Source organism: Pinus tabuliformis, chromosome 6 (genome assembly GCF_031772625.1).
Source record: "Pinus tabuliformis cultivar Carrire ecotype Pingquan chromosome 6, CPIR1, whole genome shotgun sequence".
NCBI classification, from domain to species: domain Eukaryota; kingdom Viridiplantae; phylum Streptophyta; class Pinopsida; order Pinales; family Pinaceae; genus Pinus; species Pinus tabuliformis.
This window is the reverse complement of record NC_142292.1, coordinates 1957215969-1957237894: the sequence shown is the minus strand read 5'-3', so window position 1 is coordinate 1957237894 and position 21926 is coordinate 1957215969. Positions and strand designations below refer to the sequence as shown.

At 35.6% G+C, this 21926-nt stretch overlaps 2 pseudogenes; one reads left to right on the top strand and one right to left on the bottom strand.

The window, feature by feature from the left end:
- Nucleotides 1-126: 126 nt before the first annotated feature.
- On the bottom strand, nucleotides 127-1896 carry LOC149267002 (putative proline transporter 2; annotated as a pseudogene).
- A 7942-nt stretch (nucleotides 1897-9838) lies between these two features.
- The window catches only part of LOC149267001 (uncharacterized), a 193264-nt pseudogene continuing 181176 nt past the window's right edge, over nucleotides 9839-21926 (top strand).

Here is a 21926-nt window from a genome sequence, read left to right as displayed (position 1 = left end):
TTGTTAGTGAGCAACTTGATGATTCCTATGATAGTTACCAACAAGTAGTTGAATACCTCCAGTGAGATTTGGAATTGAATGAATATCCTGCACGCATGAATATAGCAGCTATGGTGACACGTATGATCACGGATCAGAGAAGACATGGTATGCTCTGGAGTCAATAACCATGAACCGGAATGCTTCCACAGTTGCTATCACGGATAACAAGGCGAAAAAACATACATTCACCCAATGCCATGTCTTCCCTAATGAACTCAAATCCTTTCCCTTCACTTTAATATACATATGGTTTGCCAACACAAATGTTAATGGTATCACACTCACTGTGCCAGTAATATTCATAAAATCACCCACAAATGGAAGCAGAGCCCCAACAAGTGTGGTCACTGTCAGATATGTCCCTCAAGCCAGCACCCTCACTATCCAATTGCGAACAGAATACACACTTTCGTTGCTCCTTCCGAACTTTGTATCTAGAAACTCGTACATGGGGCTTCCACATATCTACAACCATTCCATTAGGGTTTATAACCTGGAGTGGTATTTCAAGAGGCAAAGCAGTGGTAAGTGGTATTGAGAGTTTTGGCTCTGATTCCACAAATCGGAGGACACGTTGCAGTGGAGGAGTGTGGGGAAACCACTTTATTGGGCCATTAAGCCCCAACCCAAAATCTATCGTCAACAATTGGATCTTTTGGAAGAATAACAATGGCAGAGAAGTAATAAATTTTGGGATATCATTTAAAAACAAGACCAAATTTTTCTTTTTTCTATGCACTAGTTATATCATTAAACGAAAATTTTGCTATACTTGTATTTCTGGAAGCATGCTTGAATTAAATGCAAAACTGAGATTTGTTGCAGCACCAATTGTTCCAAACATTCTTCTTTTACTTGAACTTGAACTTGAAATCCCATAATCTCTAGCTAGACTATTGAGACGTACAGATCCAAAGTAAGTAGAAAATTAAGATTTTGCTCCAAGCAATTGTTTTAATACCCAACTTGACAAGGACCATGAACCAGAAGATATGTAAGCATCACAAGTAAGATGTATCCTGGGTAAAAGAAAAGAGAGATACATCACGTATAGACAATCCAATAGCAACAATGATATAGATGCAACTTAAGAATGTTGAAACACCGAGCCACAACCTCAGAGACGATAAGTGGGGAATTCCAAACGCAAAAATTCTACAAATGATTCTTGTAATTGTGATGCAGTAAGGTAGCTTCAGCATGGTAGTTTCATTGTTGTGTAAAGTATATATTTCCTACACAACAGTCAATTAGAAGAGATGAAAAATAGATAATTAACAAGGAATTGCTGCATGCCAAAGTAGGAAAGCATGGCTTGGGGATAGGAGGTAATTAAGTATAAGATTAGGGAGTTACCTTCAAAGCTTGTCTAGCTAGAATGATAAATCCAGTGGTGATCATGAATATATTGATATATTGTAGAGTCCATGTCAAGTAATACATTTTCCTACCTGGGAAAATTCACAATCACAATCGATATGAAAGGAAGAAGTGATTATGTGCAAGTATGAAGATGTTGATTTGATGAAAGTAACAAGAAAGTATTATATTGAATGGGATGGGTGAGTGTAAAAGAAATTTACCATAAATGTGACCAGCTAGGTCTCTGTATCGACTATGTCAGATGCCTCCAGTTTCGTGGAGACGCGCTAGGAGGGTGTTTGCATAGAGTGATATGAAGGTTGCTGCTATCAATCCCAAGGTGCCCCCTACCCATCCCAAGGGAACCATGACGATCCCTGAATACCCCAATGCATATGCACTGTTGAGTGATGTTATCATAACAAGGCCAACTTGGTACCATGGATCTGCAATAATCTCAATATTATTATTTATCGAAGTTGGTATAGACATATACAACGTACAATGTAAAAATATTGAATGATATGACTTACCGTGACTTGAGACTTGAGGTGTTTCAATCTCGCAGGCTGCTCCTTCGTGTCCATGTTATCCCTCTGCCAAATTTTCTCCTCCAAAAGAATAGTTCCCGACATAGTTCCCGACATACACTATCTTACATTTTCGGCACATACACTATGTTACATCCCTCGAGTGAAGCTTCATCTAATGTGTCGCTCCATCTAATGTGTGGTTATTTGCATGGAGGAGGCCAATTGAAACATCTACATGGAGGAGGCCAATTGAAACGGTAAGTGATGGCTATATGAAATTGAAACTGTTAGTGATTGCCACGCTAAATCAATGTCTTACATCCCTCTGGCCACGTTTCGTATAGGAGAATTGAAATGGTGAGTGATGTCTAGGCGGAATTGAAACTGTTGGTGTTCCTAACGTAATTGAAACAGATGGTGATGGAAATTTGTACATTTCACAACCATTTTTAATCTTTCCACTTCGTCTTAATCATAATAGGTGGTGATTAACAAATGGTATAGTAAATTTTTAATCATGCTTTGTAAAAAATTAATTTAATTATGCTTTAAACATGCGATTTAGACATGCAAGTAAGTTAGTGGTGTGAATTCTATCCATTGATATAGTGGCAACCACAAGAATATACTGGCATCTTTCAATTTAGGCCATCCGATCAAAAAGATTAATTAAGAAAATGATTAAAGTGGCCAACTCCAATAGGAGGGACGCCTATCGGCGTAATAAATGCATCCAATACACATAAATGCTTTGCGGAGCAGATTTAATCAAAATCAGTCTTCCTCCAAGTAACAAGTATCTATGCAGCCACGTTGCCAATTTCTTATCAAATTTAAACATCAACCACACCCAATCCTACATAATCCTGCATGACATAATTGTTTAGTTTGAATTTCTTATCAAATTTAAGCATCAACCACTAACAATCCCGCATGACATAATTATTTAGTTTTAGAGTAAACCCAGGGTAGCTAAAACCCTCATCCATTTGAATCGTAACTATCTCAAAGATGTGACTTATATCTTTAGGACAACCTATCTTGGTCATGTTTTGTTTAATAGTTTCTAAACTATTTATAAAAGTAGGAAATGAAGTAGAAACGAGTTTGGGATATATAAACATTTAAAAAATAATTTTAGAAAGTTAAATAAACATGATATATAATATATTATTTATAATTTTTTAATTTTTTAATAAAAAATATTATTTATAGGCTATTTATAATTATTAGAAAATATTAATTCCAAAAGTTTCATAAAGTAATTGAGTTATGAATTGAATAATGAAATTTTAATAGTTATTAGGGAAATTATACAAATTAAGTGGTCTACACATCAATAAACTTGATTCATAAAATATTTTAGATTGCTAAAGATAAAAAAGCATAAACAAACAACTTTATTTTTAATAATAATAATAATAATAATAATAATAATAATAATAAAAATGAATATATAAGTTAAACATATATACATTTAAAGAGACTTTGTTACAATATTATTGACAAATATCATAGATTATTAGTAGAACATGTTCAATAAATGTAACTTACTTCAAAATAAAAATATTTTATATGTCTCTTACTGAACTATCGAATGATTGACATAATTGGAGGCATAATTGGATGTTATCCCCAACACAGGTTTCAAATCCAACTAGGGGACATCTCTAGCCGGTTTTGATAAGGCTTAAGGGGTAGGTTCTCCAACCCTAAGTCATAAATTCTCAGTGTGCCCTTGGTATTATAGTGGCAACGACTAGGTTTGGTCTTGGACCTCACATATAATTTGAAAACAAAGGAAAGCATAATTACCTATGAAATGAAGTTCAACCCTGTACTCCTCACTCTTACAAGTATTCCATAAGGTTAAATCCCTATGATCCACCTATTAATTATTGATAAATAAATTAAAATTTTGGACATCTTATTCCCAAATAGACATGCCTATCCACTTAATTATATATATAATTATTATTAGCATTAAGAAATATTTATAGATATTATTAGTATTAAAACAATTGTGCATATCTACATATATTATATACGAACTCAGAAAATTTATATATAAAATTTGTTAGGTTAGATATTTATGTTTTTATGATAATTTTATTAATTCTATTAAAAAATGGAATTAAAATTATATTAAATTTTAATGTTTTTTAATATAGTAATATGGAAATACATAATATAGGAAAAAATATATAATTTTGATGATGATGATGATGAACATCCATCAAGATGTATATGGTCTATAGGATTTTAGAAGGCAAGAGATTACTTGGAATTCTTTAATATTTTATTTATATTCTCAAAGATAATTAAGAGAAATGTTTCAACACCACCATAATTTTGTTGACTTAAAAGCTCAAGAAGGATAGTACTGTGACAAATATTTCAAAATTGAGATCAAATGTGAGTAGATAATGGAAATATAGGAGAAAATTATCTTCATGTTCAACCCTCCTAGTGTCATAAAGGTGACAAACTCTTTAATCCTAAGGTGTTTTTGGAATTGACGCTTTCAGTATCAAACTCATAAGATTTTTGTATTTTATTTTAACAATGTTCATTTTCTTCTTAGCAATGTTCATGCTCATGTTACTTATACATAATTATAAGGATATATATTAATGTGAATTTCTATATTATTCATAAATGATATTATAATATTATAATTAAATTAGAAATCATATTAATTTGTAAATATAATGATAATTTTAGTAATAATAAAGGATATAATACATGTTATTTGTGTTTTTATAAATGTTATAATGTATTATGTGTTTTATATACCATTAGAAAAAGTAAGTGCAACTGAAAAATTGAATAAGGGATGCCTTGTAGCTACAAATGAAGTAAATGAGCCTACCATGAAAATGTTATAAATTTCCAAATGTGTGGAGACTATCACAAGGTGAAATATTTGTTATAAATATATTCTTGAAAAAACACCTTGTCTCTTGTTGTTCTCCTTTTCACTACCAAGTTGATCTAGATTTAAATAGGAACGCAAAAAATTACAGCGATAACCATAAACACAGAGATGCAGTGGAAATAATACTTCATTACATTAATGTAAAATACTAAAATATTCTTACAAATAGAAATGGAAATAAATCGGCTAGGGCTATGGTAGCTTATCTCTAAGAAGAGATGTGGTGGCTAGATGCCTCTGAACTGTGTTACAATGGGGCTCGAAGGCCTATTTATTGTTGAGAAACAATGGAAAACCATTAACATCCCAAAACCTAGCCCTAGAGGATGAAATGCCAAATTGTGGACCTCATTTTGGGTAAGTTGGTACATCAACTTCCCGGGGTCGTAACTTTGGCACCCAATCTTCGTTTGACACATACAATAGCTCATTAAAAATATATATCCGAGAACTACAACTTTGGGAAGAGAAAAATTATTCCATGGACCTATGTTTCTCCCATATTTCCCAAAAAACGTTGTTTAGGGCCTCAAAATAGATCCAGAAGTTCAGGACCAGAAAAACTGCTAAAAATAGTAAATTGTGCCACAATTAAGGAAACCAAAAAAATGAAAGAGACAGTTGTGGGGGTCCAAGTGGGATAGGTGGTTGGCCACCAACATCCACCTGGATCATTCCTCCTCCCTTAGGAATCAATGTTCCCCATTGCATTGAGTTCCTCCATCTACTGAACTTGTTCTACAATCTCTGATGTGTTCAGTAATGATGGGAAGCATGGTTGACGATGATCCACATTGAACACTTGGTGCAGGCAAAGGAATTGAGGAATGTTGTGCTCCCAAGAATTGTTCCCCACAACCTTGGTACTACTATAAGGACCATGTCGGAGTGGTCTGAGCTTCTGATGGGCTCTTGTATGCCATTCTTTCTACATATGTAACCAAACTTTATCGTCCACCTGAAACTTTTGTGGTACCATTGTGGGTGAGGAGAAGTTGTTACTATGTTCTATCATGACCGTATCCCTTTGCTGCTGCTACTACGTGGAGGAACCCTTCGCGGGGGTCATGGATGTGGCAACGATCTTCCCCTTACTTTGGGAGCGAACCAGACATAAAATAAATTTCCTAGTTTGTGAGATGAGCTTGCTGCCTTTATTAGCAGCGATCAAAGAAGTAGAGGTAGGTGGGACTACCTCAGGTATCCCGTATAATGGTAAATAATGACAATGTGAGGACTTGACTCATACACAACATGTCGCCTCCACAAGTATGGTTGGCCTAATAATATATCACAAACATCCAGAGGTGTAACATCACACAATACCTCATCTGTGAAAGGTTTGATGCTATAAGGTGACACTACTGGCGAACTCGATGATCTCATCCTTGGTGAATCCACCTGATACTGTATGGATGCCAGTGTGGTGTAGTCAGTAGGCCCAACCGCTTCACAACCTCTGCTAAAATCAGGTTCTTTTGGCTACCACTATCGACAATGAATGGTAGCGGCGAACCCTTTACCCACATCTGTGAGTGTAAACGACACTCCCCCTCCTCTAGATCTTCGAGCTCATTTTTCTAGATCTTGATGGTGGCAATAGTGGCGCTGGGCTCTGCGTCAATGATCTGCTTCCCTTTGCCATTCCCCTTGTCAGGCTCTAACTCAGGGTCAGAACATGCATATGATTCAGAAGCCTTCAACTTGGCCACTACCAACTACTTGGTCTGACACTCACCTGTGTTATGAGTGGGACTCTTGTGGAACTCACACCACTTTCTTGTGTCCTTCTTCGACTTTGTGGTGTTGTTATTTTCTTGCAGCTTCGATGGGTTGTCTTGGGTCACCCCGCCTTAGCTTTGTCCTTTGGTCTTTGGATTTGCAGATCGAAAGTCTCACTTCTTTTGTTTCAACTTTTTCTTGACTTTGACAATGTATCGGTACGCCATGCCGAGCAAGGAGATGTTCAGGAACTCCATCTCTTCTTGGACGTATCTGTGTAGGCAGTCACGGTATTTGAGTACCAAATGTAGCTCAGAGTCCTTGATACCAAACTGTGTGTGAAGGGTATGAAAAATGTTTGTGAACTCTGGAACATCTTGGTCCCTTTCCTGCCGCAACGTGGTCCACTTTATGTATTTGTCTGTGTAGCTTTTGACAGGGTAGTACTTCTCCTCGATGGCATCCCGGAATTAATCCCAAGTGGGTGCGGCTAAAAATAGTGAGCCCACATTTTCATACTTCTTCTCGTAGTAGGTTTCCCACCAGTCCTTGATGTGGGGGGCGGCTTTGAGAAGAGAGAAAACAATCTTTTCCTGACTCGAAAATTCATGAACGGAAAAATACCCTTCTAGCATATTTAACCATTTATCTATGGCATTTGCGTCTATTTGACCCTCGAATATGGATATTTCAGAATTAACTTGTACCTTAAATGGTGTGGCATTTCTAGAGTAGTTGTTGGAAGCTGATGCATTGTGTTTGGGTAGCCGCTAAAGGATTTAGGCAAAGTTATCCATCATCGCGTTCCTTTGTCATTTAAAGGCTTCTTCAAGCAAGATTTTCATAGCCTGCCCCCTCGTCTTTCTTTTCATCCGCCATGGGAGGCCTTCGAGATTTGCGAGGCTGGTCTTGCAAAGGTTTGACCAATTCAAGCCCTAACTCCTTATATCCTGACCTCATTGGGGACATGCAAACAAAAAAAAAGAAAAAGAAGATCGCTCTGATACCACTGATCCAGATTTAAACAGAAATGCAACAAATTACAGAGATAAACATAAACACATAGATGAAGTGGAAATAATGCTCCATTTCATTAATGTAAAGTACTGAAATATTCTTACAAACAGAAATGGAAATAAACTAGCTAGGGCAATGGTAGCTTATCTCTGAGAAGAGATGTGGAAACTACATGCCTCTGAACTATGTTACAATGAGGCTCGAAGGTCTATTTATTGTTGAGAAATAACAGAAAATCCTTAACATCCCAAAACCTAACCCTAGAATATGAAATGCGAAATTGTGGGCCCTGTTTTGGGTAAGTTGGTACATCAACTTCTCGGGGTCATAACTTTGGCACCCGATCTTTGTTTGGAGCGTACAATAGCTAGTTAAGAAGATATATCCGAGAGCTACAACTTTTGGAAGAGAAAAATTAGACCATGGACCCATGTTGCTCCCAGATTTCCCATAAAACATCGTTTAGTTTAGGACCTGAAAAACTACTAAAAATAGTAAACAATAATATAATTAAGGAAACTGAAAAAATGAAAGATATAGTTGTGGGGGTCCAAGTGGGATAGGTGGGTGGCCACCAACATCCACCTGGATCACAAATAGTAGAATCTATTGATTTTATCATTTTCTAAAGAAAATATCTTTTAGTGCGACTCCTTAGTAATGGAACAACAATTGATGTTATTCCTTGGGTTAACCTAGCTAGTGACTGGCACCAAAGAACTTTATAAAGCTTTTGTAAACATCCCTAATTTAGGTCTCAAGTTATTTGTTGGGCCAAAAATGGTGACATTCATGGATATAGCTATTCCAATTCACCTCTTAAATATTTCTTTCATACAAAATAATGTTATCTTTCAACGATTTCTATATGATGTTTTTTTTTTTTGAATGATGTAATCTAGGTATAAAAACTCTATCTAAACCTTAAAACCAATTTATTTCGATTTGAAACCTTTATCTAACATCATATACCCATAAATTTGATTATATGGACGTCACAAAAGAAGTTAAAATATGGCACATGACTTAAGTACTAGTGAGAATAACATGGAAATCCCTAGCACTAAATAACATGTAAGAATATCAGAAATTCGAATGAGGATAGAAATCCTTAACGTTCCCAATAAGAAAGAAAAAATACCCATATTATTCAAATGATTCCAATAGTATTCAAGGAAAAACATTGGGAAATTTTCAAATGAGTCCCATGATTTAGCATCAAGTATTAAGGTTAAATAAACCTTCAAGTTAAATTCGAGAACTCTTTATTACAAATATGTAGTAATAGCTATTACATCCCTTATAAATATTTTAATATAGATACCCAACTTAAACTCTTTAAAATAAAATAGTAAAAGAAGTAGATAATACCATCTATTAGCACTTAGATACTAGGTACAATTATATCTAATACAGTTATAATGAAAGCACCAAGAGTAGGGGGAATAACATCTACAACAACGGAGTGACTTCAGAACAATGGCTTCAATAACCACAGCTACTGTAGTGCTTGGCCAAATTGCGTTGACAACAAATTTGCAAGCCGTGCCATCATTGCCCACTCTTTCTCTTGTGGCCTGCCATGCCATTGGATCCAGATCAAGGTCCGTCTCTCCTCCCCGCCGGCTCCGTTCTATTGTCTCCTTGCCCCTACTAGAGGTCAAGTCCAAGTTCGGATTGGGCACCGCTACCAACCTGTTAGCCTCTGAGAATGATCTCACTTCCACTTTTGCAGTGCAGGTTGGTGGCACCAACAATGGCAGGGGCTACCGAGGAGTTGTCTCCAATGCCAAGAAGAGTGTCGGGTATTTGAAGGAGTCCGATCTTAAGGGAAAGAATGGTTTTTTTTGGGCCGATTTGAAGGTCCTCCTCGATGAAAATCTGAACATTACTAATGATATGCATATCAGGGCCTTCATTACCACCTTCAAGTACTTGATCAACAATGGTGCCAAGGTTATTCTTACAAGTCACCTTACGGAGTAGGCCAATTTCCTGGGGATGTCAGATCTGGTTGACTCCTTGGGGATTCGAAATCGTACCCTATATCTAGTGCACATTGCAATATATTGGGCATCGATATGGTCAAACCCGCCTCAACCAGAAATCTATGTAGTAGGATGCCCCCCTGAAATGGTCATATCTAAATCAATCTTTTCAGATCCGAGGGTTTCCACAACTCGATGACAGGAAGGAACTAGCGGAGGTGCGTGACAAAGTAAGAATGGGGGAAAACTTGATAGACATCAACCCTTCAATGCAGAATGATACAATGTTGAACACCACAAGGCTAGAAGATCCACCAGATAGCACAGATCTGGAGATGCAAGAACCAGACAGAGCTCTGATATGCGTAGATCCGTTAGATCTAAACACCTTGGCAATAGACCGAGCCCTTTCTCAGACGGATCCACACCATATCGAAGCAGATCTTATCCAAATTTTCATCAAAATGCTAGAAGGCAGGCATTTTTGCTGGAGGATTTGGAAGGAGAGCAGGATCTAGGATCTAAGGTATAAAATAGATAACCACCTTGGTATACCAACATATAGGAAAAATATGATCTACACAGGTCATAGTTTACAGGATAACTACACCCTATAGGATTATAACATAACCACAGACTCTACCATCATAATCAATCTCCATCTGTGGGGTGGATGCTCTTGAACCAGCTCAAAGAGCACAGGCTCATTTAAGGATGTAGTTAAAGGTAAGGAAAAAGTGCAAACCAAACTAGTAACAATGCCTGAGCTTCCCGAGCCCTACATTGTAGAACAAAAAACTGAGAATCCTGCTCTCACCATTGTAATGCCCGAGGTAACTAATTTGTACTCAGATCTCTATTCTAAATTAGTTCTATGCAGATTTAATGGATTTTGGCCCAAATATGATGTTTTGCACCAATGGATATATGCTACATGGTCACCAAATTGTGAAATATACTTTTGCCCCAAGGGGGTTTCTATAGTCAGATTCAAAAGAGAACAGGAAAGGGAACTCATCCTCAACAAGGGACCATGGTTTTGGGGCAACGCAGGGCTCTTCATGACCCCTTGGTTTCCAGAATTCAATGCCAACACAATGGTGGTATCAAATATGCCAGTTTGGCTCACGCTGCATAACCTTCCATTACACTTCTGGCATCATATTGTTTTAATCGCCATAGGGAACACTCTTGGAAAGTTCCTAAAGACTGATGGGGACAGAATTACAAGGGGAATATTTACTTTTGCCAGAATATGTGTTGAATTAGATCTTAGCCAGGGATTACTATAAAGTATAACATTGAATTTCAATAATACACAGCGGACATAACCATTAGGTTACGAAAATACAACATTCTGATGTTGTAGATGTCTACAAACATGCCACCTCTATAGTGCCTATCCACAAGCAAAACAAATCCCAAAATGGAATAAGAAGCAATAGAGAAAGCCAAAAGGATGGCAATATACAGCCTCCTTAGATGAAGAAGCAGACACAATAGAGACAACACAATATAAAGCAGAAATGGATGATCAAAAAGTCTAGAACAACACACTAAAGGAAGAGAATGACCCTAGTAACCCTTTGTAGCAACAAGAATCTTAGCCAATAGGAATAGAAATATCTTGCAACAAGCAAACTCATGGATCAGAAGGATTTGATTCTGACAAAGACTCCCCCATAAATACAAACAAAAATCAGCTATCCATTGTAACAGCCACCCCCAACACTGGAGGTTGGTGAACGGTGGAGAAAAAGAAAGGGAGAAAAGAATATTATTTTTTTTTTGTTATTTGGTTTCTGTTAAAACAGAAATAGACCATATGCATATGCTTTTTAGCATCTACAAAATGTAATTTTGTCTTATGAATAAAATTACGACTTTTTCCAAGGGAAAAAACAAAACACAAAGAGTAGGTATGTAATTGTTGGAAATATTATCGCTATTGATGTCAAGGACAAGAGGAGACTACACAAGTTAAAGATAAATATTGGAAGATGAATGTTGTTGGAAGTATTGTTTTTGGATTTGATGGACAATTTGAATACGCTATCTTTGAAAGAATTTCTACTCTAAATTTTTGCTTGAATCAGGGCATAGGACATATGGTTGTAAATATTATTTTGAAACCTTCCTAATGATATATGGAACTCCCTCTAACTTCATGAGAATGAGTAGATATGAAATATTTCATTAGGATGGGCCAACAAAAATACAAGAAGGGTGGCGTAATAGGTTTAATAAGTTGGCCTCATAAGTAAACATATAAATTCTATAAATAAAGAATACATGGGTTAATTTGAACTGTATCCAAGTAAGAATGTATGTTAGTTGTGCAAGAGGTGCCATGGAATATTTTGGGGCGATTCTTGGAGTTTAGAGATGGAAGAAAGGATGTGATTTATGGGATGAATGAGTCATATTGGAATTTTCACTATGACTTTTCCTTTATAATCTTTCATATTGTCAAACTTGGAAGAGCAAGAGAAAATATCTTCAAACTTCAGACCTAGTTTTGCTATGATTTCAAAGATATGCTATGAGGAAGTTATGGCTCTTGAATGCTCTTGAAAACTAGTTCAAACATGTTATCTTGGTATTTTCACTATAACTTTTTCTTTGTGATGTTTTACTATGTGTAATCAAGAGGAGACAAAGGAGGGATATCAAGGTACTTGTGACAGATAGATCATACCTTTCTCTATATAATTTTAAATATATGGTGTGAGGAACTTAGTGCTTTTGAATTCTCCTAAAACATCCTTCAAAGAGGTCAACTTGTGATTTTCACGATAGATTTTCTTCTACGATATTCCAAACAATTAAATTTTTATGATATGGATAGAATATTTGTATGTACCTATCGTTAAAATTTTATACCTTGGTTTACTATAATTCAAGGTTATAATTTAAGGAATCGAGGCTTCTTATGTGCTCTTGAAATATCCTTCAAACTTGTAATCTTTCTTGCTATAACTTTTCCGTTGTTATGTTTGAGACTTTAAGACCTCAAGGTACTTGTGGTAGAAATTATAATTTTTTTACTATAATTTTGGAGATATGACCTAAGGAATTTGGTATTCCAGAATTCTCATTAAACATGTTTCAAATAGGTTAGCATGGAACTTTTGACAAAAAAATGATTTTGAGATGTTATAGATTGTTAAATTAGAAGGAGCTATATAAGAGATCTCTAGATACATGTGGTAGGATTTTCATAACCAAATTTAAATCCGATATGTGGAATTTTGCGTAGGTTTGGTTTTAGGAACAAGAAAAAAGAAACAGGTTTTGAGATATGTAGGCGAATGTAGGAAGCACAGTTGGCGAAAGTAGAAGAAGCTAATAGACATTATGAAGAAGAAAGAAAACCGACTTATGTAGGTTGTTGCCTATAAATATTAGGCTAAGAGGGAATTAGTGTCTCATGTAGGTTGGTGTGTATAAAGTAGTGGAGAGGATTTGTGTCTCTTGTATGTTGTTTCCTACAAAATAAAATAGGGGATTGGTATCTCTTCTATGTTGTAGCCTACAAAGCAATAAAGGGGATTGGTGACTACTATAGGTAGGGTCCAAAAAGGAAAAAAGGAGGATTTATGTCTCTTGTACATTGGTTCCTATAAATAGACATAGAGGATTGATATCTCTTGTATATTGTTTCCTACACAACAAAAAAAGTGTTCAGTGTCTCCTATAGGTTGTTGCTTACAAAACAACAAAGAGGATTCATGTATCCTATAGTTTGGTGCCTAGAAAGAAGTGAAGGGGATTGGTATATCTTGTATGTTAGATCCCATAAAGCAACAAAGGGGATTGGTGTCTCGTGTAGGCTGGTTTCTACAAATTAGTATGAGGGATCAGTGTGTTCTATAGGTTTATGCCTAAAAAGAAGTAGATGACATTGATATATATTATACTTTTGATTTCGTAATATATTTCATATAAATAAGATTTATGGTTTTCTCTAGTAAGGGTCTTGTTGGCAGTACTAGACCTGCTAACATTCAAATGGATCTCCTCATATGCGGTCCCAATTAGAGCTCAAACCATTCGAGATAAGATCCCCATCCAAAATATGGCACAGTTTCCATTTTCTTAAAGGTTTTCCTTGGATTCAGCTACTAGAAAGAGAGAGAATTGGATATGTGCCTTCAAAAAGCAGGTAGGTGTGCCTAGTGAGTGTTTGGTTGTAGGCGTATCAGGGTTCTTCTACTGTGGATGGAGAATGAAGTAAGCCTCTAAGAGAGGGATAATAGTACCACCCTAGTAGAGACACACACAAAAGTGAAAGATTCACGTAACATCGAGTAGAATAGTACATAAGGATGCAACGATCATTACAACCATTAAAACACATTGTCAATATGATCAGAATTAAAATAATCGAAATAGTTCAACTAATTTACTACAAGTGGAAGAAAAAATGAATCATAAAAATTTATAGAATAGTATTACAAATATTGATAATCCATGTATGAACATGCTATTCATCGAGCTTCAAATATTAAGTAAAAGTCCCAATACACATGTATACAATAAACACCACTAGCTCCAATAGTGGAGAACTGGAGCCACTACTCACTCCCAAAAAGAGCTAAGTTGTATCTATTATTCTTTATGGGATAATCCAATGTGAAATGTCGTTTTCTTCTACAATGAGGGGGTATATACAACAAATTGGGTGGTTGTTATGCAACCAACCCACAAATAAGAAGAAAATATAGATGAACACCTTCAAAGTCAACCTCTTTGAGGGAGAAACCTTGTTTACATTACACAAATGAACAATTATTGGATTCTCCAAGGAAGAGTTATGCCAAATCTCTCACGGTGACTTAATTATAGACGTGTTTAGTAGAGAAAACTTGTATGAAGTGTCACCTGTAACTTTTTAGACCTTAGTACCTGAAAATTGATATAAAAAAATCTATAACCCATCCTCTTTCTGAAACTTCTTATGAAATTTCAATCTGATGCTCAGAACAAAAGTTATGATGGTTTTCCCCACGTCACCTATTTGAGATATAATTCGAGATCCTGCAAAAACCCTAAATTCCTTGGATCATATCTCCGAACGTATAAAGAGAAAATAGATGAAATTGATACCCAAGGTTAAGAGATGTTTAGGCTCAAATGGGTTTTTTTTTAGCGTCTGCAACGTCATCAAAACAATGTTATAGTGAACATACTACGATGACCTGTTTGGAACAGCAAAACCCTAGAATCCAAAGCTCTGATACCAAATGTTATGGAACCAGCTCACAAAATAGAAGAAAAGATAGATTAACACCTTCAAAGTCAGCCTATTCGAGGGGACAACATCCTTTACACTACAGATATGAATAATTCTTGGATTCTCCAAGGAAGAGTTATGCCAGTGATCCTTCACCTCCCTTGTAACTCTTGGATGACCCTCATGACTATTTGACTTCCCTATGAATTTTTTTTTTTCAATCAGTTACCGGATAATCCACAGTATGAACATTTTTATGCCAACGTTTCAAATCCCAACTGGGATCCATCATCAGGACTTAAGAATGATGATAAAAGAAGAGCTGCTTAGAAGGACATAAATAATAATGAGGATAAATTATTAGGATCAGCAGAATGTCGGCTGAATATTTATTATTATTTTTAATTTATTTATTAATTAATTATTCATTCAATTATTAATTTTTATTATTAATAAATTATTTTTATTTTATTGATGAGCTCTATATATTAATTTTTACACGTGAGAGAATATATTAATTTAAAAATTCAAAACCTAAAGGTAATATATGTTAATATAATAATTTTTATTTTTATTTTTTTTAATTTTATTTTATTTATTTATTTATTTATTTATGATTTTTGTGGAGAAATGTTTATTTAATTTTATTTCTATATATATTAGAATTTAAAGAATAGAGAAATAAGTAAATTGTATTAATATTTAAAAGTTCTTTGATTTAAAATATTAATATTAGTAATAATTAATATATTAATTAATTGCTATAAATTAATTAATCTATTAAATTAATTAATATTAATAAAAGTTAATAAATCAATACTAATAATAGATCATTTTGGGATTCAACTGCGTTAAGTAAGTCATTCATGTATGACCATTTCCATGAGAGGTAGTCGTAACTGACTAATTTCTCATGATTTTTGAATAGTTCACTTAGCACTCATTGCATCGGGTGATGCTCACAGGGGTGAAGAAGTGAGATTGAAACTAGTGAAATGAATCACAAAGCATCAATCATCACTTCCGGGGCTTGCACCCAGTAACCAGGACTTCCCAGGAGGACTTCCTGTGAGCATCACCCGATGCAATGAGTGCTAAGTGAACTATTCAAAAATCATGAGAAATTAGTCAGTTACGACTACCTCTCATGGAAATGGTCATACATGAATGACTTACTTAACGCAGTTGATTCCCAAAATGATCTAATATAATGCACTGCGTAAACCCCCATACTTAAATTCAAAAAGAGTCAAGGGATCTCTACTTGAATGGTTCATGAGGCACAACACTTGCTAAGGTTTTCCAAATGGGGTAGCAAGCTAAGTGGGCTTGATTGTGGGGAAAACTCCACAGTTAAGCGTGCTTGAGCCAGAGGAGTTCTGGGAGGGGTGACCTCCTGGGAAGTCCTGGTTACCGGGTGCAAGCCCCGGAAGTGATGATTGATGCTTTGTGATTCATTTCACTAGTTTCAATCCCACTTCTTCACCCCTGTGAGCATCACCCGATGCAATGAGTGCTAAGTGAACTATTCAAAAATCATGAGAAATTAGTCAGTTACGACTACCTCTCATGGAAATGGTCATACATGAATGACTTACTTAACGCAGCTGAATCCCAAAATGATCTAATATAATGCACTGCGTAAACCCCCATACTTAAATTCAAAAAGAGTCAAGGGATCTCTACTTGAATGGTTCATGATGCACAATACTTGCTAAGGTTTTGAAAATGGGGTAGCAAGCTAAGTGGGCTTGATTGTGGGGAAAACTCCACAGTTAAGCGCACTTGCGCCAGAGGAGTTCTGGGATGGGTGACCTCCTGGGAAGTCCTTGTTACTGGGTGCAAGCCCCGGAAGTGATGATTGATGCTTTGTGATTCATTTCACTAGTTTCAATCCCACTTCTTCACCCGTGTGAGCATCACCCGATGCAATGAGTGCTAAGTGAACTATTCAAAAATCATGAGAAATTAGTCAGTTACGACTACCTCTCATGGAAATGGTCATACATGAATGAATTACTTAACGCAGTTGAATCCCAAAATGATCTAATATAATGCACTGCGTAAACCCCCATATTCAATACTAATATTGTTAATAGATATTGATAGGGTTAAAATATTAATAATACCTAATTAATAAAGTTAATAAATATGAATACTTAATTAATAATCATTTGATAATGAATTAACAGTAATTAACATTAATATTAATTAATATTAATTAATTGTTATATTAATTAATATATTAAGCTAATAAATATAAAAATAAATGTTAATAATGTTAATAAATCAAAATTAATAATGTTAATAGATATTAATAGCGTTAAAAATATTAATAATACTTAGTTAATAATGTTAATATATTAAATTAGTAATCACTTAAAAATTAATTAACAGTAATTAATATTAATAATAAATAATATATTAATTAATTGCTATATAAATTAATTAATATATTAAACTAATTAATATTAATAAATGTAAATAATGTTAATAAATGAATATTATTAATGATAATGTATATTAATAGCGCTAAAACATTAATAATACTTAACTAATCACTTAATAATTAATGAACAATAGTTAATATTAATACTTGATAATTAATATTAATTAATATTACGACATCATTAATAATTAATATCAATAAATAAAATAGTACCTTTTTATTAAGATTTATTTATTCATTTATTATGATTTATTTATTTATTATATATATTTATTTGTTTATTTATTATTATAATTATTATTTATTTTTAAGTTAAGAATAAAATTTTCAGATAATGATAAAGGTAGAAGATATGCTATACCGGGGACGTGTTGGTGATCTTGATTCCCCTGATCAAGGGAAGCCAGCTCCCGCTAATCTCCATGCCATTGTCTCTGTTCAGATTATGAGGATGTTTGATAATTTCAAGTGCTTCTCTGATCTTTCGTCTATGATGCTGCTCTTCCCTTGCGACAATTGAGGCGCTTTCCAAGCAGATATGGTGTTTAGTTTTTAAGGAGTGCTCTGCCAAGGCTGAAGTATGAGACCTTTCATTCCTAATATCGGCGCCATGCTCTTTGAGCCTCGTCTGAATGGAGCGACCTGCTTCACCAATGTAGCTTTTTCCACATGAACAATCTATTTTATAGACTCCTTTAAGCTGATGTTTGTCAATATCATCTTTTAGAGACCTCATACCTTGCCTAATCGTTCCAGGTGCTGAGAAGTGCGTGATTATGTTTTTCTTCTTTAGTATTTTAGCGATTTTGTCTGTAACTCCATGGATATAAGGTAGAAAAACCTTACCACACTGAGGTTGGTCTTGAGCCTTAGGTTCATGAGATAACAACCTTCTCTCAGCTTTCTCTATGGCTCTTTTAATCTCTTGTTCTTTGAAGCCTATACTCTTAATGGTTGAAACTAAATGCTTCTTTTCTTCATTCAGATGCTCAGAGTCAGAAATTCGAAGGGCTCTGATAGAAAGAGTGTTTAGAACACCAAACGTCTGAGCCGGGTGGTGGTGGGAATTAGCATGGAGGTAGCTTTCTGTGTGGGTTGACTTCCTGAACACCTTATGCCCTAATGAGCCATCCTCCTTTCTGATGATGAGAACATCTAAAAATGGGATGCTCATGTTTTCTTCAAGTTCCATAGTGAATTTTATTTCTGGAGAGATAGAATTTAGGTGCATGAAAAACTTGTCAAGTTCTGCTTTACCATGAGTCCATTTTATATTGGTATCATCGACAAATCGCTTCCACCAGGCTGGTTTTAAAGGGTATGATTCAAGGGCTTTCTTTTCAAAGTATTCCATGTATAGGTTGGCCACGGTTGGCGAAAGGGGTGATCCCATTTCCACACCAGATGTCTGCTAATAAAATATTCCTTTGAAGGTGAACACAGTTGACCATAAGCAGATTTCAGCCAATTTTGCAGTCCCTGGATCAGTAACATCTTTTATAAATTGAATGGCTTCATCAAGAGGAATCTTGGTGAATAAGGATACTACGTCAAAGCTAACAAGAATGTCATCACGCTCTATCTTCTCATTTTTAATAAGATTCACAAAGTCGTGGGAGTCTTTGATGAAGGAATCAGTATTTCCGACAAGGGGCTTAAGAATTTTAGCAACATACTTAGCAAGCTCATAGGTTGGGGAACCAATAGTATTGACTATTGGTCTAAGAGGAACCCATTCTTTATGGATCTTGGGTAATCCATAAATTCTTGGGATAGTTTCACAAGAAGGGATTGATTTCTTGTTCAATTTATCGTCAAGGTTGGAATCTGAGATGATCTTTTTTACATCTTTCATAATTTTGGGGATGGGATTACTGCTCAGCTTCTTATAACTGCCACATTTTAGGTGCTCATTCATTTTGCATACATAGTCTTCTTTATCCAAGATGACTGCTGCTCCTCCTTTATCTGCCTTAAGAACCACAATCTTGTCATTGTTCCGCAAGGATTTGAAGGCTCTTTGCTCTTCTTTACTTAAGTTGCTTTTGGGAGTTTTGGCTTTCCTCATAATGAGAGAAAATTCTTGTCTTAATGTTTCTTTATCTTCCAAAGGAAGGTTATTAATCCCCTCCTCTATGCTACAAATCATCTTCTCAATAGGAAGGTTTTTAGGAGCAACTGCAAACCCCATGCCTTTGCTGAGGACATTAATGAATTAAGGATCTAACTCCTGGGAAGACAGATTAACAACTTTTCTTTTTAATTTTGTCTCACAAGTGTTTGCTGAAGACTGACTATTTTCTCTCTGGAAACTTTTGTCTACACTGTTGTCTCCAATGCCATCTTTAAAGTTACCCTTTTCGTTGTCTAAACCATGATTTTGCGCATCATTATTGAAACCACTGACTTGCTTGTCCTCAGAGGAGCCTGTGTTATGCGTATTATAATCTACCCTTGTATTATCTAAACATTGATCGTTGTCATTTTTTCTAAGAGAATTACCATTGCCGAGAGTGTTAAAATTATTCCATCTGGATGAATTACTAACGCCAACGTTGTTATTCTTAACACTTAAGACCTAATTTTGAGACATTTCATCTGCGCTGAAGGAATAATCATTGTCGTTATTCTTAATACTGTTATTTCCTTTGGAAGAATTACTAAAACCGATATTCTTAACATTCAAAACCACATTCTTTAAAGTATCATCTGCGCTGTTACAAACGCTGCCCATTATGCTGTCTGCGATGTGCGTAATATCCATGCTGCTGCATAATACGTTATGAAAATTATTTAATTTTGAAGAATCATCTACGGTGTTACAAAAGCTGCCCATTATGCTGTCTGTGTTGTGCATAAAATCCATGCTGCTGCATAATACGTTATGCAAATTAATATTGTTTAAACTGTTTTTATTGCCGAGAGTGTGAGATGCATCCATTTTGGACTTCATATCATTCACCATGCCACTCTTTAGAATGTTGTCCAGCGCGGAATTGATACCTGCGTTATCCTTAACGTTGTTTATCCAGTTGCTAGAAACGACATCATGTGAAATATCATTGTAAACATTGTTAATTATGTTTTTCTGATCAGCGCTATCAGACTCTTGAAAGATTAATGGAGTTAATTTTGCCGAGAAACCCTTGTCTGGTAATGAGATATGACTTAGAATGTTATCGCATGCGTTAACCTATATTGAGCCAGATTCAATGGCGGGGTTCAGTGTTTCAACTTTATCATGAGATCTTCTTAATAGAATGGAAAATTTCTTGCGCTGCCTTGCCTGAGAAATCTGTCCCTCATTATCAGCTTTCAGAGCAGTCCTGGCATCAATGATAGACCAGAGATTTTTGTTGATACTGTTAGCTAGTTTAAGGTGCGTTGAGAGAGCTAAGCGTTCTGTACATGAATTTTCAACTCTTACATGACTCTTTACATTCTGTACATTTAGTTTGGACTTCCACTTTACAATACATTTCGAATAAGAATTTACATAATCCACAAAATGATGTCACGCATGATGACTCATGATGTAACATGACATGGATTGCATGATGACATGGCAATGTCACACCCTTATTTATTTTTTCTTTATTTTTGTCTCCTTGAAGATATAACAAGATCTCATTTTGCACCTCCATATGGCTAAATATGACGAGTGTTTAGTGATATTATATCTTCAGTAGTTGTCGCAAGTTAATATCCCTTTGCTTCCTCTTGAATGATCAACTTGTATTTTTAGCTATAGAGGTGTCTTTTAGCATGGTCTCCTCCTCTATCTCCTTCTTCTCCATATTTTCATAGCATGATCGAGTACATTCATATGCACTTCACTCATGATAGTATGACATAAGTCAGATAAACCCCTAGTCTAAGATGTTGCATGATGGTCCACTTACTGAGCTAGAACTAATTGGCAGGTCGAGGGAGAGGCTTAGCGACTATACAATTTTGAATATCAGGCAGTGAAGGGCTAGGTCTGAGCCCTGAGGCTGTGAAATGTGCAGTTCAGGCTAGAATGGGTTTGAGGATTATGCAGTTGAGGGATTCAACGAGTCGGACTTAGGGCTTGAGCACTAAGGTTGCCACTGCTTAGTGTTATAAGGAAAAAGAGGCTAGACGATTGCGTAATTGTGAATTTTAGGAGCTCAAGGATGAGGATTGATGACTGAGAATGTGCAATGTGCATTTCATGGTTGACAGGAGGGGAAAATTGGCAGTTTCAAGCTCAGGGGATGGGCTTGAGCACTGAGATTTCACAGTGTGAAGTTATAGGAGGCAGGAACTACACATTTCACAGTGCCAAGAGACAAGGTTGTTGCTTAAGGGCTGAGACTACACAGTGTGCAGTTGAAGCTGGCTAAAAGAGGCTTACTAGCCTGGCTAGTGAATTTTCCCAATTTGACTAAGTGTCATATCAGTGGGAGGAATATGGGAAAAACCATGACTCTAAACTTGATCACACACTTATATCACTTGAAGGCATAGCATGGAACACTCAAAACACATGAAAAAAACCTTTCCTCAATGCAACAGATTTTCAATGACTTACACCAAGTATGACACTGAAGATACACTTTGCGACAACCATGGCGAAACTTGTGCGACAATGCTTGAAAATTTGGAAATGAGTGTG